The sequence below is a fragment of the Pleurodeles waltl genome, chromosome 4_1 (assembly GCF_031143425.1).
Source record: "Pleurodeles waltl isolate 20211129_DDA chromosome 4_1, aPleWal1.hap1.20221129, whole genome shotgun sequence".
Taxonomy (NCBI): Eukaryota; Metazoa; Chordata; class Amphibia; order Caudata; family Salamandridae; genus Pleurodeles; species Pleurodeles waltl.
In genome coordinates this window covers 42556029-42581376 of record NC_090442.1, presented here as the reverse complement: position 1 = coordinate 42581376, position 25348 = coordinate 42556029, and the positions used below count along the sequence as shown (strand labels likewise).

The window sequence follows — 25348 nt, the reverse complement described above, 5'->3', positions numbered from 1 at the left end:
AAGAAAAACGCCGCACACCGACGCTGATCAACGCGACGCCTTCGGGACGACCCAAACTTTGACGCACGGCCTCGCAAGGACAACGCCGCCCGACTTCCCGGGAGAAATCGACGCGACGCCTGCCGTGAGATCAAAACTTTGACGCATGGCCTCGCAAGGACAACGCCGCCCGACTCCGCAGGAGAAATCGACGCAACGCCTGCCGTGAGATCAAAACTTTGACGCACGGCCTCGCAAGGACAACACCACCCGACTCCGCAGGAGAAATCGACGCGACGCCTGCCGTGAGATCAAAACTTCGACGCACAGCCCCGCAGAACGACGCGCAGCCGGAAAACAAGCAGGAAAATCCACGCACAGACCCGGGACATCTGGTAATCCCCGCGACCCACAGAAAGAGACTGTCCGCGTGCCGGAAAACGACGCCCGACTTCCCTGCGTGGAAAATAACGACGCAAGTCCGTGTGTGCTCGGGAGAAATCGACGCACACACCCTTTTTCCACGCACCTCTTCCTCTGTGGCCCTCTGAGGAGATTTTCCACCAGAAACCAGGTACTTTGTGTTTGAAAGAGACTTTGTTTACTTTCTAAAGACTTAAGACACTCTTTATCACTTTTCAGTGATATCTTTACAAATTCGGATTGCAACTTTGATCGTTTTGACCTGAAGATACCCAGATAAATATTATATATTTTTCTAAACACTGTGTGGTGTATTTTTGTGGTGTTGTGCTATGGTGTTGTATGATTTATTGCACAAATGCTTTACACATTGCCTTCTAAGTTAAGCCTGACTGCTCGTGCCAAGCTACCGGAGGGTGAGCACAGGCTGATTTTGGACTTACCCTGACTAGAGTGAGGGCTATTGCTTGGACAGAGGGCAACCTGACTGCCAACCAAAAACCCCATTTCTAACATTGGTGATCAGCGGTGAGGATAGGACTTGTGTTTGTGCAGTGACATACAGTAGCTAAGTATTTCACTACCTACCCACAGTTGAAGGTCAACTTGATTTTTCATTTTTTTTGCTTTTGGTTCTCTGATGTCCTCCTGGATATACTATTGATATTTTGGACTTTGGATTTTGGTTCTTGCCAGTAAGACTTTGTCAGCAATGAGATTGCTTACCTACTCATTCTTTGTGCCTACTGACCACCTCACTAAGGCTGACCTAAGGAAGCTTTGCAGAAAATGGGGCCTTCCTGTAGCAAGGAGATCTACTAAGGCGGAGATGCTACATGCCTACATAGTCTGGGGGGAAGAAAGATGGGCAGAGAGAGAGGCAGCATGAAACCAAATGACTAAGTACCCCTCAGATGAGGAGGAGGACTACTCACATGAGGAGGAAGACTACTCAGATGAGGAAAGAGAACCAGTGGGAGATGAATGGCTCCTAGCTCTAGAGCGGTGTATGGAAGAGCTAGATGAGCAGCTTGAAAGGGCTGAGGCAGCAAGTCTCTTAGCCCTGGAAGAAGAAAAGATTGCAGCTCAAGAGCTGAGCTGTAAAGAGCTGAAACTGGAGGCCGGAAGGGCTGAGTCCAGTTCAGATGGTGGCAGCAAAAATCTTGCATCCAGTACTGCTGAAGAAGGGCACAAGCCCAGAGATGTGGTGCCCAACTTGAAGAAGGGAGTTGACACACCCCAGGTGGTTCAAGGGTATGAGATAGTTCCCGTTATGCACAGGGTCCCTGAGAAGGATTGGGGAACTGGCACAGGGAGTCATATTCCTACTGGGGGGAGGGACACTTTACTGACTCTAGCAGAGAGTGACAGAGAAAAGGGTTCCCCCCTGGTGGACGTCCTGGATATAGAGTGTAGAGACATCCCAGAAGAGTATGGGTTGAGTGTCAGGGACAGACAGATACTGTCTCACCAGTCTCAGGAGGGTGAAGTAGAGTGCTTTTCCAAGGTTGAGTTACTGGGTGGTTGGGTGAAGGGTACTGTGGTTAATACATGTGAAGGGCAGAGTGATGTAATTGCTGGAGAGCATATGTCTGGTCCTTATTTTCCAGAGCTACGCCAACACCAGGTGGAGTGTGAGTTCTCTGACCCCAGGGAACTTACAATGGAGGCAGACTTCTGGGTGAGTACCAGAGAGTCTGAAGAGGCATTTGGGGGGGCTCCTGAAGGGAGTGGTCTAGGTGGTTCCCAACCGAGTGTGGTGGGAAAGGATTGTAGTGTCCCAGGTAGGTCCCAGGTCCTAGAGGGTTCCATGAGGGAACACCAGGAGGGAAGCCTAGCCTGTACCGTAGGGCCACCTTTTGAGGGAAGCCCCGCAGTGTCAGAAGAACTTGGGGGGGGGTGACTGTAGCCAGCATCCCAACAGTTCTGGTGTCTGGCAGTACCCCTCCTAGTGAGGGGGTGCAGAAGTCCAGACATAGGGTTGAGAGGGGGTTGCAGACCCCAGTGGAGGACCTTGAGAGTCAGGGGACAGCTCTGAGAGCAGAGCCCCCCAGGAATGACCCAGGTGAAACCGTTTCTGGTTTGGGGGAAACCCAGACTCTGCCGGATGGGCAGAGGTCGGGAGACCTGCGCCAACCAGACTCTTGTGTGGCCCTTGGGGACGGTGTGTCCCTTGTGGGGGGTGAGAGTGCCCCCCAGGAAGTCCTGGCATGCCAGGCAAAGATTCAACCTCAGGGTGGTGACTCTGGGTTGGATACCCAGGTTCAGAGGTTAAACTCTGACCTGGTGGGAGGTAGATGAGCCTCCCAAGAAGTCCTGCTGTGCCAGGCAATTGTCCAACCTCAGGGTGTTGACTCTGGGTTGGATGACCAGGTTCAGAGGTTAAACTCTGACCTGGTGGAGGGTAGGTGTGCCCCCCAGAAAGTCCTGGCGTGCCAGGCAATTGCCCAACCTCAGGGTGGTGACCCTGGGTTGGGGAACCAGGCTCAGAGGTTAAACTCTGACCTGGTGGGAGGTAGGTGTGCCTCCCTGGAAGTCCTGGCCTGCCAGGCAATGGTTCAACCTCAGGGTGGTGACTCTGGGTTGGCTAACCAGGTTCAGGGGATAAACTCTGACCTGTTGGGGGGTAGGTGTGCCCCCCAGAATGTCCTGGTGTACCAGGCAGTGGTCCAACCTCAGAGTGCTGACTCTGGGTTGGATAACCGGGTTCAGAGGTTAAACTCTGACCTGGTGGGGGGTAGGTGTGCCCCCCAGAAAGTCCTGGCGTGCCAGGCAATTGTTCAACCTCAGGGTGGTGACCCTGGGTTGGAGAACCAGGTTCAGAGGTTAACCTCTGACCTGGTGGGAGGTAGGCGTGCCTCCCAGAAAGTCCTGGTGTGCCAGGCAGTTGCCCAACCTCAGGATGGTGACTCTGGGTTGGATACCCAGGTTCAGAGGTTAAACTCTGACCTGGTGGGAGGTAGGTGTGCCTCCTAAGAAGTCCTGCTGTGCCAGGCAATTGTCCAACCTCAGGGTGTTGACTCTGGGTTGGATGACCAGGTTCAGAGGTTAAACTCTGACCTGGTGGGGGGTAGGTGTGCCCCCCAGAAAGTCCTGGAATGCCAGGCAATTGCCCAACCTCAGGGTGGTGACCCTGGGTTGGGGAACCAGGCTCAGAGATTAAACTCTGACCTGGTGGGAGGTAGGTGTGCCTCCCAGAAAGTCCTGGTGCGCCAGGCAATTTTTCAACTTCAGGGTGGTGACTCTGAGTTGAACGGTCAGGTGCAGAGGTTAAACTCTGACCTGGTGGGGGGTAGATGTGCCACCCCAGAAGTCCTGCTGTGCCAGGCAATTGTCCAACCTCAGGGTGTTGACTCTGGGTTGGATGACCAGGTTCAGAGGTTAAACTCTGACCTGGTGGGGGGTAGGTGTGCCCCCCAGAAAGTCCTGGCGTGCCAGGCAATTGCCCAACCTCAGGGTGGTGACCCTGGGTTGGGGAACCAAGCTCAGAGGTTAAACTCTGACCTGGTGGGGGGTAGGTGTGCCCCCCAGAAAGTCCTGGCGTGCCAGGCAATTGCCCAACCTCAGGGTGGTGACCCTGGGTTGGGGAACCAGGCTCAGAGGTTAAACTCTGACCTGGTGGAGGGTCAGTGTGCCCTCAAGGAAGTCCTGGCGTGCCAGGCAATTGTTCAACTTCAGGGTGGTGACTCTGAGTTGAATGGTCAGGAGCAGAGGTTAAACTCTGACCTGGTGGGGGGTAGGTGTGCCTCCCAGGAAGTCCTGGTTTGCCAGGCAGTGATCCAGTCTGAGGGTACAGACCCTGGGCTGGAAGACCAGGTTCAGGGTGTCCCCCCGGACCTGGAGGGAGGGGCTACTGATAACAGTGCCCCTACCATGTTGTCTTCTGAGGAGGCCACTCCTAGTTGGAGGGTGCTGGACCCCAGAAGGGAGGGCAGGGGGAGGGAAGCCTCACCCCGGGCCCTAGTCCAACCTGAAGGTACAGGCCCCAGGTTGGAGGGCCAGTTGCAGGTTAACAGCCCTGCACTGGTGGAGGAATGGTACAGGGCGACTTCTGTAAGCACCCTGACCATGTTGGACTCTGGGGGTACCGCTCCAGGAGGGAGGGTACAGAGCCCCCGAGGGGAGGACCAGGCTCAGGCTGTCATCCCTGACCTGGTGGAAGGGAGAGTGGTTAAAGGGTGCCCAGCACCTGGGGCTACCGCCCCCCACTCTCCACAGCCACAGTGGTTGGAGAGCTTTGAGAGGCCTGGGGCCTGGCTCTCATCCCTGACAGCTGTCAGTAATCACTGTGGCTTGCTGTCCAGAGTTATCCCTGGGGAGGGGACAAGTGTCACACCCCGGGGGTAGAGTGGGCAACACCACTGTGTTGGTCATGGTGGTACTATCCTGCTCCTGGGATACATCTGTGAGCAAAGTAAGGTTAGGTGCTGCACAGATGGGATCCGCAGGTAAGGAGAAAGGTTCCCCATGGGTTGGCTTAGTGGGCCCTGAGAGTATGGACAGAGTGATCCAATTGGAGTCAGGAAGGCGAAGAACTGGAGCATGCCCCTGCTGTTGTGGGCCTGGGTCCTTGTTCTGTCGCCTCAAACAGGGAAGTACATCAGGATAGTGATTGTTCTCCCCTGGCTTTAGGCTGGTAGGGGGTCATGTTGGACCTGGCTTTTTGACGGGGACATCCCCAAACTTTTTGCCTCCTTCCTCCTATTTTTTCTGACCTGTTGTTGTTGGCTTTTGACCTCTGGGCACTTTACCACTGCTAACCAGTGCTAAAGTGCATATGCTCTCTGTGTAAATTGTACTACTGATTGGTTTATCCATGATTGACTATTTAATTTACTTGTAAGTCCCTGGTAGAGTGCACTACATGTGCCTAGGGCAGGTAGATTAAATGCTACTAGCGGGCCTGCAGCACTGGTTGTGCCACCCACCTCAGTAGCCCCTTAACCTTGTCTCAGGCCTGCCATTGCAAGGCCTGTGTGTGCAGTTTCACTGCCACCTCGACTTGGCATTTAAAGGTACTTGCCAAGCCTAGAACTCCCCTTTTTCTATACATAAGTCACCCCTAATGTGTGCCCTAGGTAACCCCTAGAGCAGGGTGCTGTTTAATTAAAAGGCAGGACATGTACCTGTGTAGTTATATGTCCTGGTAGTGTAAAACTCCTAAATTCGTTTTTACACTACTGTGAGGCCTGCTCCTTTCATAGGCTAACATTGGGGCTGCCCTCATACACTGTTGAAGTGGCAGCTGCTGATCTGAAAGGAGCAGGAAGGTCATATTTAGTATGGCCAGAATGGTAATACAAAATCCTGCTGACTGGTGAAGTCGGATTTAATATTACTATTCTAGAAATGCCACTTTTAGAAAGTGAGCATTTCTTTGCACTAAAATCTTGTTGTGCCCTTCAATCCACGTCTGGCTAGGTTTAGTTGACAGCTCCTTGTGCATTCACTCAGACACACCCCAAACACAGGGTACTCAGCCTCACTTGCATACATCTGCATTTTGAATGGGTCTTCCTGGGCTGGGAGGGTGGAGGGCCTGCCCTCACACAAAGGACTGCCACACCCCCTACTGGGACTCTGGCAGACAGGATTGAACTGAAAGGGGGCTTGGTGCATTTCTTAGAGACTCTTTGAAGTTACCCCCACTTCAAAGGCACAACTTAGTATAAAACAGGGCCTCTGCCCTACCTCATCAGACACTTGCTGGAGAAGAAACCTGAACCAGAAACTACATCCTGCCAAGAAGAACTGCCTGGCTGCTCAAAGGACTCACCTGTCTGCTTTTCTACAGAGGACTGCTGCCTTGCTGTTGGCCTGCTGCCTTGCTGAACTCTTGCCTGGCTGTAAAAGTGCTCTCCAAGGGCTTGGATAGAGCTTGCCTCCTGTTCCCTGAAGTCTCAGGACCAAAAAGACTTCACTCTTCCTCCTGGACGCTCCGTGCGCCGAACTTTTCGACGCACAGCTTGTTCTGCGGCAAGAAAAACGCCGCACACCGACGCTGATCAACGCAACGCCTTCGGGACGACCGAAACTTTGACGCACGGCCTCGCAAGGACAACGCCGCCCGACTCCGCAGGAGAAATCGACGCGACGCCTGCCGTGAGATCAAAACTTTGACGCACGGCCTCGCAAGGATAACGCCGCCCGACTCCGCAGGAGAAATCGACACGACGCCTGCCGTGAGATCAAAACTTCAACGCACAGCCCCGCAGCCGGAAAACAAGCAGGAAAATCCACGCACAGACCCAGGACATCTGGTAATCCCCGCGACCCACAGAAAGAGACTGTCCGCGTGCCGGAAAACGACGCCCGACTTCCCCACGTGGAAAATAACGACGCAAGTCCGTGTGTGCTGGGGAGAAATCGACGCACACACACTTTTTCCACGCACCTCTTCCTCTGTGGCCCTCTGAGGAGATTTTCCACCAGAAACCAGGTACTTTGTGTTTGAAAGAGACTTTGTTTACTTTCTAAAGACCTAAGACACTCTCTATCACTTTTCAGTGATATCTTTACAAATTCGTATTGCAACTTTGATCGTTTTGACCTGAAGATACCCAGATAAATATTATATATTTTTCTAAACACTGTGTGGTGTATTTTTGTGGTGTTATGCTATGGTGTTGTATGATTTATTGCACAAATGCTTTACACATTGCCTTCTAAGTTAAGCCTGACTGCTCGTGCCAAGCTACCGGAGGGTGAGCACAGGCTGATTTTGGATTGTGTGTGACTTACCCTGACTAGAGTGAGGGCTATTGCTTGGACAGAGGGCAACCTGACTGCCAACCAAAAACCCCATTTCTAACATGATGTCACTGCTGAGGCACCAAGGGCAACTCTTCATGACAATGCTACGAAGGCTTTCTGCACTCATTCGTCGATGGTGTGTGGACAAGGAGTGTCTTATGATATGGGAGCTAGGGTTACCACCTGACCAGGTTTTTACTGGCATGACCAGTATTTTAATGCCCCGGTCAGTAAAAAAAACAGATGCTGACACCACTTTCGGCCTCTTCCTTTGTGTCCAGCCTGCTGCAGAGGAGGAAGGACCCTCTGCCTGTGCAGTTATCTTCATCTTCAGACTCTCACAGACCCCCCCCTTATACTCTTGCAGCCAGTTCACTACTGGAATCATTATATGGCAGTCGAGCACCACCATGCCGTCGGCGGTCATACCGCCACCGCCGGCATGGCGGTGCCCGACTGCCAAGTTCATAATGAGGGCCTAAGTCTCAGCTCAAAGGATAGACTGCTTACATTTAACTATCCTAGGAAAGAGCAATGTTTTAAAAGTAAAGGTATTGCTAATTTTCGGAGGTTAGGGATACCAGTTTTCCCAATCCTCGATGATTGACTCTTACAAGTGGAGACCTCCTCCAAACGATGGTAAACTTCCTGACATTAGGCCCTTCACTCTGTCACAAAAAGTCCGGGACATTTGGGCTGTGATGTGGATATTTCAGACTGTCATGCGTTTCATTGAAAGCGGTTCCTGTTCTTCTTGGCCTGTTGATCTTGCATGCTGCTTATCTACTGCAATGGGTGGCATATGCAGGCTTTGAAATGGAATGTGAAGTCTTAGTGGGCTCAGCACCAAGGAAACCTGTTGCATCCCATCCAGTTTTCAGAGGAGACTGCAAATGATATAGTGGTGGCTGCTTGACTGCAATTGAGCCAGCAGCAGGTCCCTCTCCCTGCACCATCAGGAGCTGTTTTTTTCTGGTCCAGGGAGGACCTGGTCTGGCAGTTCGGGCTGGACTGTTCCCATGGGGTACAGGGTCAAGACTGATTTGTATATAGCTGGGTCCAAACTGGAATGGCATGGTGAGCAAAAAAAATGATTGATTAAACCCAGTTCTGTGACTGGGGATGAATGTTAGATTTGTTCTGCATTCCTTCCATGCCCTGTTTGTCATAGTACCATGTGGCAGTGGTGTTGTTTGTGAACACCTGCACTAGCCTTCCCTTTATGGAAGGTAGAAAGGCTCTCAATGCCATTTGGATCAAACGGAGCGCCAGCATGTTTATGAGGTGTCTGGATTCCGCCGGAGACCGAAGTCCTCTGATCTCCACTTCTCCCAGATGGCCACCCCATTTCAGAAGTGACAGATCTGTCACAACTGTGAGTGATTCCTCTAATGCAGTGCCAACTGGAACTTTAGATCCTACTGCAGAGACTGCATATACCATCTGGCATGAGTCACGAGCAGGATGCAGGAGTCCATGAGGCCCAGCAGCCTCACAGTCAGTCTCCACGAAACCCAGGACAGAGGCTGAAACATTGGTATCAAAGGCTGAATATCCAGGACTCGCTGCTCGAGAGGATAAGCACCAAAACTGCACGGTGTCCAGAACAGCTCAGATGAAAGGGAGCATCTGAGAGGGAATCAGGTGTAAATTTGGCATGTTGATAATGAACCCCAGCAAGTGCATGGGGTTTGCCGGAGTCTTGAGGTGGGAGACAACAGCCTAGGGCAAGCTTGCCTCCAGCAGCCAGTTGTTGAGATAGGGGAAGACTGGCACCACTTATTTGTGCAGATGAGCTGCAACCACGGCCACCAACTTGGTGAACATCCGAGGGATGCTGGTAAGGCCAAAAGGGGGCATCATGAACTGAAAGTGCTTGTGGCCTATCTTAAACCGCAGATAGCGCCAATAGGCAGACAGGATGGGAATGTGGAAACATGCATCCTGCAAGACAAATGCTACCTTCCGGTCTCCTGGGTCCAGGGCAGGCAAAACCTGAGTCAATGTGAGCATCTTGAACGTCTCCTGCTTGAGGAAATAGCTGAGGGCTCGGAGATCTAGAATAGACAAAGGACTTTGTCCTTTTTGGGGATCAGAAAGTAGAGGGAATAGCAACCCTAGCCTACTTCCGCCTCTGCAACCCTCTCTATGGCTCCCTTGGCCAGGAGAGCTGGGACTTCCTCGCAGAGCAGGGACAAATGATCCTTCATCAGATGGTTGTGATGTAGGGAACAGTAGTCTCGGAGGGGAGGGAGTAGCCTCTTCAGACAATCTGAAAAACCCACATGTCCAATGTTATGGACTGCCAGAAGGGCAGGTGATGGCGAATTCTGCCACCAACTGAGTGCCCATGATGGTAAAGGGGCAAGATTAGGAAGGTTTGGAGGCTGCAGGTTCTGGGGCGGTGGTGGATGGACCAGACCACTAGCTACCAGACCAACAAAGTCTGTGGGCACTGCGCCTTCGTCCACGCAGAGGCTAGGAAGCATGCACAGCTCGGTGGCTGGGAGAGTATTGGTGTGGTTAGAAGCCCCTTCTGTAGCCACGAAAGGAGAAAAAGCAGACTGGTGGTGACGTGTGGGAGGTGAGGGGCTCAAGCACTTTACCATAACCTGCAAGTCTTTAAAGCACTCCAGTACCGAGTCTACTTTGTCTCCAAAGTTACGGGTTCCATCGAAGTGGTTGTCCATAAGGGAAGCTTGGACATCCCCCAAGAAGGCAGTCATTCTCAGCCAGGCGTGGCACCTTAGGGACACCGTAGATGAAACCGCTCTGCTCAGGGATTCAGTTGTGTCCAGTCTACAATGAATTGTGAACTTTGCTGCTTCTCTCCCATCAGTAACTGCTTGGGAGAGGATAGCCTGTGCCTCTTCCAGGACCTGTGGCAGCACTTGTGCAACAGTGTCCCACATCATGTGGGAGTAGCAGCCCAATAGGCATGCAGTGTTCATAGACAGCGATGCCACGTTGGTGGAAGAAAACATTTTCTTTCTCAAGGTGTCCAACCTCTTGGATTCCCTGTCCAGGGCAGCAGTAAGGAATGCACCCTGAGATGTGAAAGTTTGGATCACCAAGCTCTCTGGGGTAAGGTGATGGCTGAGTAAATTTGGGTCCCCTGAAGCGGGCAATCATCCTATTCACAGGAGCCCCAGTGCTGGGTTTGGGTCAGGTTTCCAGAAGGAATTTGCTGAAGGCTTAGTCGAACAGGAGTAAGAGTTCTGAGGAGGAGACTTGTGGTTACAGCACCTCCATCAAGATGTAAGTCTTGACTGCCACCGAGGGGAGCTGAATGTCGAGGACCTCAGCCGCCCTCCACACCACCATAGCATAGGACGCTTCCTCCTCAGTAGTCACAGTAGGGGGAGAAACCATACCAGTATTTGGACAAGTATCCAGTCCACTGGCTTCACCCAGTTCCTCGCACTAGTCCATCTGGGGACTTTCTTTGTATGGTTGGCATTCTAGAGGGTCCAGTGACTCCTCTTGTTTTTCCCAAAGACCTAGCCTTTGCTGCTTTTTCAGGGCCGCGTGTAGAGTTGGGAGGTGGGAGCAGAGAATATCATTCCACTGGCCTTCTGATACCTTTTTCCAGTTTCTTCGCATGGATCTATGTGTGTCTGGAGATGGTGAAGTGTATGCTGAGGTGGTCGGATCGGGTGAGTGGTGTGCATACACCCGACTGACCCCTAGAGGTAAAAGTGGGGTCAAGGGTGTGTTCTGAGATATAGCTAGGATCAGTGACAAGCTGCTTGAGGTTGCTCAAGCTTTACAGTAGGTTGGTGGACTTAGCCTTGCTGAGGTTGTTGAGGTGTAAGTTGAGGTCCTCTAGGGATATGTAGTGTTCGGGAAAATGAGTTCCAGGATAGAGCTGCAGAAGCTGGGGCATGGCCCTGGTGGTCTGTAGGCAAGGGTGCCTCTGATGGTTCTTTTTCCATTTGTGTGGAGTTGAAAGTTGAAGTGTTCCATTACCGGTGTCAGGATGCCAGAGGATGTTGTGCAGTGGACGGTGTCGTAGATTATGGTGATTCTGCCTCTGTGCTTGTTGGTTCGATCCTGGTGAGTTATCCTGTAACCTTCAGGAATGGCGGTGGAAATGTCTGGTGCAGAGGCGGGGTTGAGCCAGGGTTCTGTGAGGAAGATGATGTCTGGGGTGAGGGAGGAGATTGCGTCCCAGACTTCGGAGGTGTGTTTAGCGAGTGAACGTGCATGGAGTAGGATGCCCTGGAATTGTGTTATGATGGTTTTGGTCGATGTGTCGAGCGCATTGGTTGCTTCGGTGCTGAAGGTGAGGCGACAGCATAGGCAGGAGAACGGTACTCTGGTGGTACGCAGGGATGAGCAATAGCAGTGGATGTTGGTGCGTCTGGGGTCCAGGGCTCGGAGGTCAGCGACGGTGCATCTTGTGGGGTGGAAGAGCCAGGGGTCCTGGGGATGGGTGAGGTCCAGGCGTGGACAAGCGCTGATGGGCTTACCTTTGGTCCGCCAGTGGCACACCCGCTGCAGCATCCACTAAGTAGGTCCTGGGAGCAGGGAGGGATGCTGGGAGGCTGTGTGCAGGGCTAGCAGGAGTTGGGAAAACAGGTGACAGGCGGTAGCGGCGGATAAATAAAGAAATGAACAGAGAAAGAAAGGAGGCAAAAAGCAGGAGAAAGCAGGAGGGGAGGAGAGAGATAGTAGTGAAAACGAGGCAAAAAGCAGAAAAACGAGGGTGAAGGAGGTAGAAGGCAGCACAAAATAAGGCAGAAAGCAGGAGAAAGCACTCAGAAAACGGGGGAAAGGAGGGAGAAAGCAGTGAAAATGATGCAACAAACAGGAGAAAGCACTCAAAAACCGAGGGAAAGAAAGGATAAAGCAGTGAAAACGAGGCAGAAAGCTGTGGGAAACACTCAGAAAAATGGAGGGAAAGGAGGGAGAAAGCAGTGAAAATTAGGCAGAAAGCAGGAGAAAGCAGCAGAAAGCCCTCAGAAAAACAGAGGTAAAGGAGGGAGAAACCAGTGAATACAAGGCAGGGATTCTGAAGACAGCGGCCATGCCATCAAGACGTCTTGTTTAAAATCTCTTTCTATGTAATCACCAGCCAATTACCATCAAGTCAAATACATTTTTATTTTATTACAAATCAACATACATTTCTCATTAACTTGTACATTGTAATCATTATTTTGTCCATTTTATAATATCATGAATGACTCTAACTGTATCATATTTTAGAGCAATCAGTCTTTTTTTCTCCCTTTCCCATGTTGAACAAGCATTTCAAATTGGACCCCAATAGCCATCTGCCCTCTACAATACTCCACATAACATGTAAATGGATTTTGTTTGCTTTGTGTTCGGCCTGGCTATCACACACCCCTGACCCCCTTCATCTAGGGACCTCACTCTCTCTTCAGGAGTTCAGAAGGGGATTTTGCTTAGGGTGCCACACTATAGGACATAACCCCATTTCATGTCAAGACAAAGGCCCTCATTATGAACGTGGTGGTGTGGGCCGCCATGCAGGCAGTGGTGGGAAATCCCGTCAGCCGGCATGGCGGCCCACACCGCCACATAATGAAGCCATGGAGGGCCGCCATAGGCGGCCTTCACCCACCGCCAGACTGCCTCCATCAGGCAGCCTGGCGGTGGACGGCATCATTATCTGACAGGGCAGCGCTGCTGCCCCTCGGATAATGATCCCTGCCTCCAGCCTTTCCCTGATGGGTTTCCCCGCCAGGGAAAGGCTGGCGGAAGGGGTGCACCGGGGCACCCCTGGGGGCCCCTGCACTGCCCATGCATTTGGCATGGGCAGTCCAGGGGCCCCTGTGCAGTGCCCCATCGCGCTGGTCACTGCCCGATTTATGGGCAGTGATCTGCGCAACGAGTGCAGCTGCACCCACTGCACAGAGGCATTGACGGCAGCTCCATGTGGAGCCGCCAGCAATGTCCCGGCCAGGCATTCCTCTGGGTCGGCGGGCGGAAACAATGTTTCCGCCCGCCGGCCCACAGGAATGTTCATTATACGGCCGGCGGATTCAGGGGGAGCTGGCGGTCACTTGAAAGACCACCAGCATGAACACGGTGGTGTAAACTGCCGTGTTCATAATGAGGGCCAAAGTTTTGCTTCATCAACCAAAACCCAAGTTACAAATCTCTTCCATAAAAGTGCATCTTGCTGCTGTAACCGCATACAGAAAACCACAACAAATTTCCTTGTTTAAAATATCTATCATAAAAGATTTTCTAGAGAGGCTTAAAAACGTTTTCCCTCCTGTTAAAAATGAATCTCCAACTTGGGAGCTAAATCTGGTACTGTCAGAATTAATGGCTTCTACGTTCCAAAATATACATGAAAAACTGCCTTTTGAATTGTTGTCCCTTCTCCTAGAGGAGTCATGGAGTTCCATGCTTTATCTTCAATAAAACATTCATAGTTTTCTAATCTAACAGTGTGGTTTTAAGAATGCATCCTTCATTCCTGACTAAAGTTGTCTCAGGATTTCACATCAATCAGACCATTATCTTATCAACCTTCTTTTCTCCACCCCCTACACCGGCAGAGAGGGCTCTTTATTCGTTATTTATCAGAAGGAAGATTGTTTTTTGTCAGATAAAACCAAGAACATCAGAAAAAAAAAACTCTTTATAAACTATGGTCACATAAGAGAAGGAATAGCTACTTCTAAACACCCTATATCTAGTGGCATGCATGTCATTATCCTACCACCGTTCCAACAAACCAACTATTACCAAGCAAACCCAGAGCTCATTATAGAAGAGAAAAAGCAGGTACTACTTCACGAATAAGAAATGTTTCTACTGCGGAAATCTGTAGAGTTGCAGCATGGAAATCTATCGACACCTTCACAAAACACTATTGCTTAGAGTTTGACAATCAAGCAGAAGCTGGAGTAAGTCAGGCAACTCTTCGAAACCTTATCAAATAAGGTCCTTAACTGTTTTTCTGCTGGATTATAATTTACCAACTGGTTTGACAATGAGTTTGCTTGCTCTTCTATTCTAGCATTTATGACTGTCAAAATAGATCCTACAATGTGGAAGAAAATGTTATGCAGCTGTAGTCTTGGTTCTGCATCATAGGGATGTTCAATGAATACATACATTAGCCACAGTCCGAGCATGGAGAGAGGCAACAAAATTCTTGGGTTGGGAGGGCAAACTGACAAACGTAACCCCACTCTGGACTAGCAACCAATTGTGCGAGTTAAGTAAACTGGTGGGTTTCAATACATGGGGACTCATTGGTATAGAGCACTTGGGTGATGTGTGGAGGAATGGGAGGCTTCTGTTGTTTGAAGAGCTTCGTTCTGAGTTCTCCATGGCAGACTCAGAGAGATATCTACAGTTAGGGCATGCACTCAAAACAACACATACAGGAGGGGAAATCACTTCCAGAATCGTCCCCTTTGGAGGACTGATTGCTACTAGAGCCATTCCCAGCCAAGGCAGTGTCAATGATCTATAAAAAGATACTGAATAATACCCAGGATCCCTGGCTCTCACTCCGAGAGGCCTGGGAAGGAGACAAAGGCCTCATAAACGACGATCACTGGCCGGAAGCCCTGCAGAGCTCCAGAGAGGTGGCAATCCGAGCCAGGTTCTGCCTTATATAACTTAGACTTTTGCATAGCTCTTACTACTTCAAATCCCTCTTGCATTGCATGGGCCGTAGTGACTCTAATCTTTGCAACAGGGGTTGTGGCCTAATGGGAACTTCCTTTCACACACTTTGGAGTTGCCCAATAATTCAACGTTTCTGGTCCCATGTAATAACAGTGATGACCCAAGTAATGGGCTTAGTGGTGCCACTAGAAGCTAGTTGGCTTATCCTAAATATAACGGGGGAGGAAACTGGCCCGACCCCAACAAAATTGGTTGAGAGTAGCGGCATGGGTGGCCAAAAGGGAAATAGTCAAAACATGGGGAGCAAGTGGCCCCTGATGTTCCACGACTGGAAACACAACATAGACTGGTGGCAACTAGCCAAACAGGAGATTTGTAAAGGCAGGGGCAACCCCAAGAAATATGATAAAATCTGGTACCAATGGCACAATTATAGAGACCTATGAACTGGCACACAACATGGGGAAAAGACATAGATTAAAACGGGGCATTGGCAAACTGGATTCTGACAGATGCACGATCGATATTGTACTGAATGTTGAATAGTTGATATGCTCTCTTGCTGATATGTCTCATTGAAACACTGTACCTTTTCGCCTCTATATGCTAATTCATACTCACATAATGATATTGTTAAGTGTACTGAGCATTTGTGTACTTTAATAAAAAAAGAGTTAAAAAAAAAAAAGCATGATTTTTATCTTGCAAATCTAGGATGAAGGAGATGAGAAAAGGAGACAACAAAATAGATCATGGTAATCAAAGATGGTCAAGGACCCAAATGAACAGGCGGGTCGGGCATCTGAAATGCACTTACGAACTATCATATGCTGTGTACAGCCGAGACCAAGGCCCTGGAACATATATGCAAATGTCGAAGATCAACTAATTTAACCAAACGCATGACATCACATGCAGATGAGCCTGACCGCTCCATAAGAACAGAGGACATCATAGCAACTATGGCCAAGCTCAAAATAAATACAGCACCAGGCCCGGATAGCTGCTCCATATAGTTATACAGAACACTTTATCACCCTACAGCCCCAATGTTACATTTCAATTATTTTCTATTACACTTCAAAACAATTACCACTATAACAACATTTAAACAAAAATTATCCCCGCCCCCCCCTTGACTGGTGCAGTCTGACATTCTCTCTGTCAGATACTCTGCCTTTATGTATCATTCCTTAGGTCTGGGCTCCAGTCACACTGTAACTATCTGCAGGTCTCTAAGAGATCTGATGCACATCATTGCTCTCTAGTCTTTATTGTTATACCAGGCCCCAGGTTATCGCAAGCTTCTGATCATATCTGTGTAGCACCGAGAAGACCTCTTCCATACCCAAAATCTGCCTGGTCTGTTAGACCTGTCTCTTCTGGAGGGAACAAGGAATTGTGATGGTGAGGATAGTCTGTTTCGTGGCCAGTAATACAGAATTTACCAAGTGTATTCACGTCCCTAGTTGTTTACATCGATGACTGGAAATGTGACAGGTGGAATGTTTGAATTAATCTCAGGCCTTGGTAATCACTCATGGATGCATCCCAGTCTATTATGTGTTTGACACCATGCCATCTCAGATTGGACCCAGCCTACACAAATCAGTCTTGCTCCTGCTCCCATAGGAACAGTCCAGCCAAACTCATGACCCAGTTCCTCCCTGAACAAGAACACAAGCAACCAAAGACCAGTATGGGCATCGTTGGGGCTATTTAGTCTGGTGTAGCCTGGCTCCAGTGGCACAGTGGCCCATGCACGGGCATACTCCGCATACTTATATCGTTGCATTGAAGTAAACAAAAAAGTGATGGGCTGAATCCTTGAATTAATCTCAACCACTGCCAATTACTCTGGGCCACATCCACGTATCTAATCCAAGTGTACTGATAGTGACTGTTTTCTTCCAAAGCAGTCTGTCTTGACTTGATCAAAGGATTTTATTTCAGCAGGATGGGCCAGAGCACCTATTATAGGGCTTGCATTGCTATGACAATAATAAAAAGACATTGCACCTCATAGACAATGTAGAAGGAACAAGAAGAAATAAACTATTAACCCAAACTTGGGTAAGATCACGCAAGTACTCTTTGTACAGGTCAATCTCCCTGAATTTGGATGATAAGATATCCACAAACATACTATCACATGAGAGAAACTTGCCTGAATGTGGTCCAATCTTTGTTGATGGATATTGAAGAGCTATAGCAATCCACACAGAAGAGGGAGCATAGACGGGGGCATGTCACCACCACTAAACGTGCTTGGGGCATTAGACAGGGCGGCCCTTTCTCTCTTTTTCAATCTGTATATAGAGCCAACGGCAGAGTGTGAGGTGCCACACTAACTTTGCAGGAACAAAAATCATCAGGAATAACCACCAACTTCCTCTACAAACCAACAACGTCTTGGTGTTCTTGAGCAACCCAACAAAGTCTCTTCCAGAGATTACAAAAGAAATTAATCGCTTTAGTGAGGTATCAGGCTTTAGCATTTATCTTCAACAAGCATTACCAAAGCCAGTAGGTCTTGCTTATGTGTGACCTATTGGCTTTGTCAATGTCTTAGCTATGTTGTACAGCAGCACAGCATAGCTAAGAGTTAGAAAAGTAGTGCTGTGACACATCATAGTGATTTTTATCCTGGCAGGAGGGGCTGGGCAAATAACATAACACAGGAGAGGGGACAACACAGGAGGGAGCAGGGGGATTGGGAAAGCAACACAATGCAGGAGGGCAGGGAAATAGGCCAAACAACCACAAAGTGGGTGGGGTGGAAAGGGGCCAGGAAGAAAACGAGGCAAGCAACAAAATGAGGGAGGATGGTGGGGGGACAGAACAAGCAACTCAGCATAGGAGGGGAGCAGAAGAGCCAGGGCAAACAAACAAAGGGGCAAGCAACAATGAGGGGTCAAGCAAAAACAAAGGAGCAAGCAACTGAATGGGCAAGCTACAACAACGTAGAAGGTGGCGTGGGAGGACAGAACAAGCAACAGAATATTGTGGGAAGGGGCAAGCATCACAATACAGGAGGGAGCGTGGACGAGGAAAGCAATACAACACAGGAGTGATAAGGCAAGCAACATTTAGAAGATAAGGAAATAACCTATGAATTCTGAAAGCGAGCAACAGAAGGATACACAGTGGGTAAGGAAATAGTACTTGAGTCATGCTCCAGGGGAGGGGCCAACATATGAAGAAGAAGTGACACGGCATGTGCAGAATGAAGAAAAACAAGGAAAAAAGAATGACGACTAAGCTAACCAATAGCTCACAATGGATGAGCTCCAAGCCCCCTGTAACTAAACAAAATGTCTCACAAGGCCAACATACTAGGGAATTACAATACCTTGTTTCCCACTACCTGGGTCAGGCCTCAGTATACATATATGTATCTACACAAAGAGAGCTGGGAACAGGGTTAGAAGAGGGAGCAGTGAGGAGCAGTCTTCCTAGGAGAGCGATCAGTAGGGTGTATTATGAGTGGTTCACACAATTATCACTGTAATGGTTTACTTCATAAGGATCGGGGATTATCCTTGTCAGGATGCACAGACCACTAATTAATTATGTTTGACTAAGTCATGCTAGTCCACAATCCTTTTTCTTTTTTAATCTTACTACTGATACAACCAACTAACAATAAAATAGTCTACATGTTACTTTTAGGCAATTTTTGCTATAAATCACATAATCTAAAAATGTTTACTTCAAACACTTCCCAAGGAGTTGGAAGAATTGTTCTTTCGACCATGCACATAAAAAATAAAAAAGATCTCTAAAAAAAATACTCCTGTGGATCCCATTGAACACTGCACACCACAAACAACGTGGAGCACGAACCTATGAAGAAGCATCTCTCTGCGGTGGGGGAGGGTCTGAGCATTTGATAAGGATAATCCCTGGACCTAATGAGATAAATCACTATAAGGATGATTGTAGCCCTACAAACTAAGGTTTCTTCAAAACACCACACTTTGTTATGTACACTTATGACTTAGGAGGAAGTTTGATGGACCAACATAATCCTCTCTTTCCCTTGATATTAAGAGTCATTCCCATTGATATACTAATATGACTTACCAGATGAAAGACGTGCAGAGTTTGGCAGCTCTGAAAATTTACTGATCGAACCTTTGGCATATGACTGCGCAGGTGGTCTGCAGCTAAAAAAGAAACATGATCACTTTATCCAGGTATAGATATACCCATACTTTGACTAACAGATCATACTTCATGTTTGGTCATTAAATTAAAACAAGTAAAACACCTCAGCACAAGAAGAGGAACAGCTGGATTGCTTTCAGGCGGCACATGCAGTAACGTACAGACTTGTGTGGTAAACCACGAGCAACAGGGAGGAAATCGTGTGAGGAACTAGACATTTCTTAAGAGGATAAACCTCTTTCGAGACTTTGTGGCAGCCATTTTTTAGCAATAGCTATAAACCTCAAGCATGAATGTTTGGACATGGCTTTGGAAACAGTTTAACAGGTTGCATTTCTCACAATATGTCCTGCTGATTCTGTATTCTTTTCTAGGTTTGGAAAAGCATTTCTGCAGTGACTTTGAATCTACAGCAGCTGGTGTAAAGAACTGACAACAGTGAAACGTTCCAGATATTGAGAGATTTGGTGCAAGAGTTGAAATATTGATACTTCTGGGAATGATCAGGAAACCAGTGTGTGTTTCAAGCAGTTGACCTCTGGATCCCAATGGCCACATGAAAAGATAATTGAGCCACTGAGCATGGAGAGCTAAAAAGTTAAAAACCACAATAATGAAGTGGCACATACAACACAAAAAGCGTTTAGAGACAAGAGGCTACTGCCAGTGAGAGAAGTGCCTGACCTGTCACCTGCAGGAATCTGTTTGTTGAGCTGTTCTCATAAAGTGAGGAGTGGTTGAGGGTGGCGTTGATTGGTGTGAGGAGGTTGTAGAGGTCAGTGGGTTAGGGTTTAAAGTTACTGTAGATGGTGAATATCTTGTTGTGGAAGTACATCACCAGCGAGTCACAGAGTTCCTGTGAAGGGGAGATTAAGTTTTTGGTGGCTGATGGGCAGGATAACTCTCTGATGATGCTAAAACATTCCTTGCTGTGGTTGGAGGTTGCTTCAATGTGGTCTGCCAGGGCTACTCTTTTCACATCTTTTAGGCTTTGCTAATATTGGTTGAGGACTGTCTTGAAGGTGGATCAGTCTGTGGGATCTCTGCTAGTGTGCCATATTCCTTCTAGCAGTTTGCAGCTGCGTTACATTATCCTGAACTCTGGTGTATACTGACTGGCTTATTTGGTGAATCTGCTAGTCTTGGCTGGCTTGATGGGGGCGACTCTGTCGATGCAGTTGGTGATCCAGGCGGAGAAATTCTGGATGGCCTGTTCAAGGTTGGTTGCGGATTTGGGCAGGGGCAGGGCATCCGTCCACTGGGTTTCTATCACTTTTTTCCTGCTGCGGCAGGAGGAGCTGTGGGGGCTGGTGTTGGTGCATGGGGATCCTGTGATAGGGAAGTGGAAAACGCTGTGGTCGGCCCAGGTGAGGTTGGAGACATGACTGTACTTAACTCTGTTGCTGGCAGTGAAGATAGGGTCAAGCATGTGTCCTGCGCTGTGTGTGCGGTTGGTGACCAGTTGGGTGAGGCCAATGTTGCTCATGCTTTCCAGGAGGTTGGCTGACTTTGCGTCTTTGGGGTCGCTGAGGTAGAAGTTGAAGTCACCGAGGAAGATGTAGTGCTTGGAGTCAATGGCATGTGGGACGATAAAATTGGGGATGGCCTTGAAGTTGCCGGGCATGGTCTGGGGGGGAGGGGTCTATAGGTGAGGGTGCCTATGATGCTAGTTTTGCCATTGGTTTGGTGTTGGATGATCAGTGTGGTGTTGTCTTCACTGGTGGTGCAGCAGATAGTTTCTTTGTGTACCAGAAAAGTAGAGGTGTTTCCTTTGTCATATGTTGTCTGTTGTGGAGATAGAAGCATCCTCTCTTGTGCCTGAATCAAGAATGAGGATCTGGTTGAGAGGGTCAAGTCACTGGTGGCTAGACGTTTGTTTATCGTCTTTTCCATAACTTTAGCTGGGTAGGTTAGCAGCGCGATGAGACGACATTTGGTGAGTGTCTCTGAGTCAGTTGAGAGTTTCTTGAGGAAGGGTGGGGGGGTACTGTGGAGTGTTTGCAGCCATCTGGAAAAGTGGCTGAGTTGACGGAGTCATTCAGGACTAGGATGAGGGCTGAGCAGATGGAGTACAGGCCTTTCGTGAAGACATAGTTAGGGCAGGGGTATAAGTGCGGTCTGCAGTGTATGGACTGCATTGTTATTGTGGTTTTTTGAGTTGCCATGGTGGCCAGACAGCCTTGGTAGTCCCTTTGGTGATTGTTGGCTGAGTGTTGATTGTGATGGGCAGGATGGCTGCAAGAGTGGATGGGTCTGGTTGGAGCCCGAAGACTGGGAAATGACAATACACAGTAGGAAAATGGCTTGTAACTAAAATGTGACAGGACATTTCCACTACACAATCCCAAGTAGTCTCATAGTTTGTAGGTACTCATTGGGTGTTAATGGCAGTACTGAGCCAGTGCCCTTTACAGAGTCTACCACAATGCACTTTTTCTGCCTGTGTATTGAAAGCTTTCAGCTGCAGTGACATTTTTATAGTGGCGGGCAGTTTTTGGATTGGATTCTCTCTTGGACAAAACAAACTTGTCCAGTCCAGCTAAAATTAGGATTTAGGTCTATCAGCACCTTCAAAAACCATCATCTCCAGAACTGTCCATGTTAGAAAGATGGGACAAATAGTTCTGTAATCAGCACAAGTGGTTGCAGCCAACAGGACACAACACTGTTGCACCTGGCTCTTTTTGCAAGGTCATCCCCAATCGTTTAGCCTCCTTCCTCCTAATTTTTCCAACCAGTTTTTGTTGGCTTTATGACTCTGGTCACTTTACCACTGCTAATCAGTGCTAAAGTGCATATGATCTCTGTGTAAATTATATTGTTGATTGGTGTATTCCTGATTGGCATATCTGATTTACTAGCAAGTCCCTATTAAAGTGCACTAGAGGTGCCTAGGGCCTGTAAATCAAATCCTACTAGTGGGCCTGCAGCACTGTTTGTGCCACCCACATTAGTAGCCCTGTAAACCTGGCTCAGACCTGCCACTGCAGTGTCTGTGTGTGCAGTTTTATACTGCCAATTTGACCAGGCAAGTGTACCCACTTGCCAGGCCCACACCTTCCCTTTAGGTACATGTAAGGCACCCCCCAGGCTAGGCCCTAGGTAGCCCCATGGGCAGGGTGCAGTGTATTTAAAAGGTAGGACATGTACTGGTGTGTTTTACATGTCCTAACAGTGAAATACTGCCAAAGTCGGGATTCACTGTTGCAAGGCCTATCTCCCTCATAGGTTAACATGGGGGCTGCCTTTAAATAACTGTAAAGCGCAGATTCCCTTTGAGGGCAGATAGAAATTTGGAATTTGGGGTCTCTGAACTCACAATTTAAAAACACCTATTTTAGTGAAGTTGGTTTTTAGAATGTGAGTTTGAAAATTCCACTTTTAGAAAGTAGCCATTTCCTTGCTTAAACTATTCTGTGACTCTGCCTGTTTGTGGATTCCCCATCTGGGTCAGTTTCACAGTTGAGCTGTTTACACATCTCCTCTAGACAGGGACACAAAGGGAGCTAGGGTGTAGCCTGCATATCCTGATGAGCCATCTGTGCTGAGAGGGAGGGGAAGAGTGGTCACTCACACCTGAAAGGGCTGTACCTGCCCTCAAACAATGCAGTATACAATGCCCTTGTGTGTGTCTGGAGCCTGGCCTGGACAAGGAAGGATCTTGCAAATATGTGAGACTTTGCTTTGAAAGGCAGAAAATGGTATAAGTAGTAGACCCAAAACCCTAGACTTTTAGAAACTTTCTGGAATGAAGAGGAACCTCTGCCCAGGAGAATAGCTGAAGAAGGAGTACTGTACCTTTGCTGTGTTGCTTTGTTGGACTGGCCTGCAGTTGCTGCTTCTGCCTGAAAACAGTGCAAAGGGTTACCTTTGCTTTGTGTCCTGCTTGAGAGAGTTCTCCAAGGGCTTGGAGTAGAGCTTGCCTACTGTTGGAAGTCTCAGGGATAACAAAGACTTCAGTTTCCTCGACCTGCAGCACTGGGAACTGTGGGGGTCATTATGACCCCGGCAGGCGGTGTTATAGTGGCAGTACTATGACAAAAGCCAAACCGCCAATCTACCACACCGACCGCCGGACTGGAGACTACAGTCTCCCGCCCGGCGGCCGTCATTAGGCATGAATGGAATATGACCCCGCCCACCGCCATAGTTTCCGTGGCTTTCTGACTGCCACGAAAACCATGGCGGTAGGAACTATCAGTGCCAGGGAATTCCTTTCCTGGCACTGATAGGGGTCTCCCCCGCCCCCCTCCCCAGAGACCTCCTCCACCCTCCCCCTTCCGACACCGCCCGACATACACACACTTACACGCACAGACACACACACGCATACACACACATACCCACATTCATCCATGCATGCTTGCATACATGCACACACGCGTTCACACAACATACACGCACAGTCACATCCATTTATGCACACGCGCATTCCACACGTCCCACAACCGCATGCACGCACACAGAAACATACACACACACCCCCACACACATACACAACACCCCCCAGCCTCCTCCCCTGTCAGAGCACCCGACTTACCTGCTTGCAGGGGGTCCTCCGGCAGGAGACGGGACGGGGTACTGCTGCCAGCAGCAGCATCTGCCAGCAGAACACCGCCAGGCCGTACCATGGATCATGATACTGTCTGCGGCAGTCTACTGGTGTGGCACTGCTGCTGGCAGCAGCGCCACCTTACCATTGTCCGCTGCCATGACCGTAGCCGGAATTCCGACAGCCTTCTGGCAGAATTCCGGCTAATGTCATTTTATGGCGGTAGGTGGCATTTACCGCCTATGTCATAATGGGGGCCTGTGTGTTTTGTGCTGTTCAAGAGTAGAAACCACTGCGATGCCACCAACTACGCTGCAGGCCTGCACCATGACCTGCCGATACCGCAATGTCCCACTTCGCACCGCGACCCTGGTCTCACCGACTCCGTCATCAGATGACTTCACTTAGCTGCTGCTCGCACCGTGACCTGTGGGCCCCGCACTCCGGCATCGGTTGCTCACACCGAAACCTCAGCATCCCCGACACTGCTGCTCCTGCTGACACTGGCGCCGCTGCCTGCACCGGGGCCTATGGACACTGTTCGTGAGGTACACGCAGCACCATCCGGTCCACCATTGCAGCCCCGGTCCACCGACTCCAGCATCACCAACTCCAGTGTCGTCACCAGGCATCCCTGCCTGAACCGTGGCCACCACTTGTGAGGGTCACGAAGCACTGTCCCGCACCTCTGGCTTGGGCCTATCAATGACAGCGCATCAGCAACAACAACGCCGCTGCCTGCACCGTGACCTGGTAACACCGCATGTCACAAGACAACTAGACACATTTTTTACCCAGAAAGGGATGTTGTAAATGTTTTGTACCCAAAGAAATGTATAAAACACTGCTCAGATAGATTGTACATTGAGAGAGAGTCCTCAGACCCAGTTTGTGTAACTGCTCTCCCGGCCATAATGTTTAATTAAACAAACCATTCCTGTTTTTCCAAATGTCACATGACTTCTGTTTTTTACACTATTAGGGGCATTTACTGTGTGTGCTTTACACCCTGCACCACTTATTACTAACACTCTGAGGGGTTTTTAACTAAACGAGGGAACCTGTGCACATCACACTGAGTTTTACTTATATTGTAGGGAGTGCCAACAGAAGAGGAAATCTCTGCCCTACACTACTTTTTACTACACTGTAAAGAGGTATTTACAGAAGAAATTGGATTTGTCCCTACACCAGGGTCACATGGATGTGGCCTGCTTCAGACAGCAAGCCCTGTTTTCTTCCCTGAGATACTCCCTTGTTGTTTATGAGCAACAGATGAACAGATATAAAACTAATCTTTTCAGTGGTGGAGCACAGGAAGCCAGAACTTTGTCCTACACTGGTTTTCGCTGTAACAAGTTAAGAAGCTGTACATCAGATTTGTCTGTGTCATCTGATATAATCCTTGAATTCGAAAAAGTTATTCTCCTTAGAGAGGGGAAGAGGAAAAATTATTTTTTTTGTACCAAATAGACTATCAATCTTGGCTTACTGGAGGCTGTGATGAGAAGACTGCAGCAGAATCAGGATATATCAGTAATGCGGATGCTAAAGCTGCAGAAATGTCATCATGGCATTTCACTGTTTCCCAAGCAAATTTAAAAAAAGAAATCCTCTGTCTTATTCATCGGGCATTTTACAAAGTACAGAGGTAGTTCAATCTCCTTGTCAGATATCTTAGTGCCTCACACACTTACATGGCTTTTGCGATCTGTCTAGCAGACAGTAACTCATATTCTTCATTTCCAGAGGACTGGATGTAAGTGGAGGATCTTCAGTGAGCTGGGTCATCACCTTTGGAATGGGTTACCTTTGGCCCCTCAACTCATCCCTTCCTATTACAAAGTC

At 48.9% G+C, this 25348-nt stretch overlaps 1 protein-coding gene across 2 annotated transcripts in view; it reads right to left on the bottom strand.

Moving 5' to 3' along the window:
- The window catches only part of LOC138287342 (zinc finger protein 436-like), a 56357-nt gene that overhangs the window by 29683 nt on the left and 1326 nt on the right, over window positions 1-25348 (bottom strand). For both annotated transcript variants that reach the window (XM_069227700.1, XM_069227699.1), the window contains exon 2: window positions 18865-18947. The gene's annotated coding sequence lies outside the window, so the exon portion shown is untranslated. The remainder of the gene's footprint in view (window positions 1-18864; window positions 18948-25348) is intronic.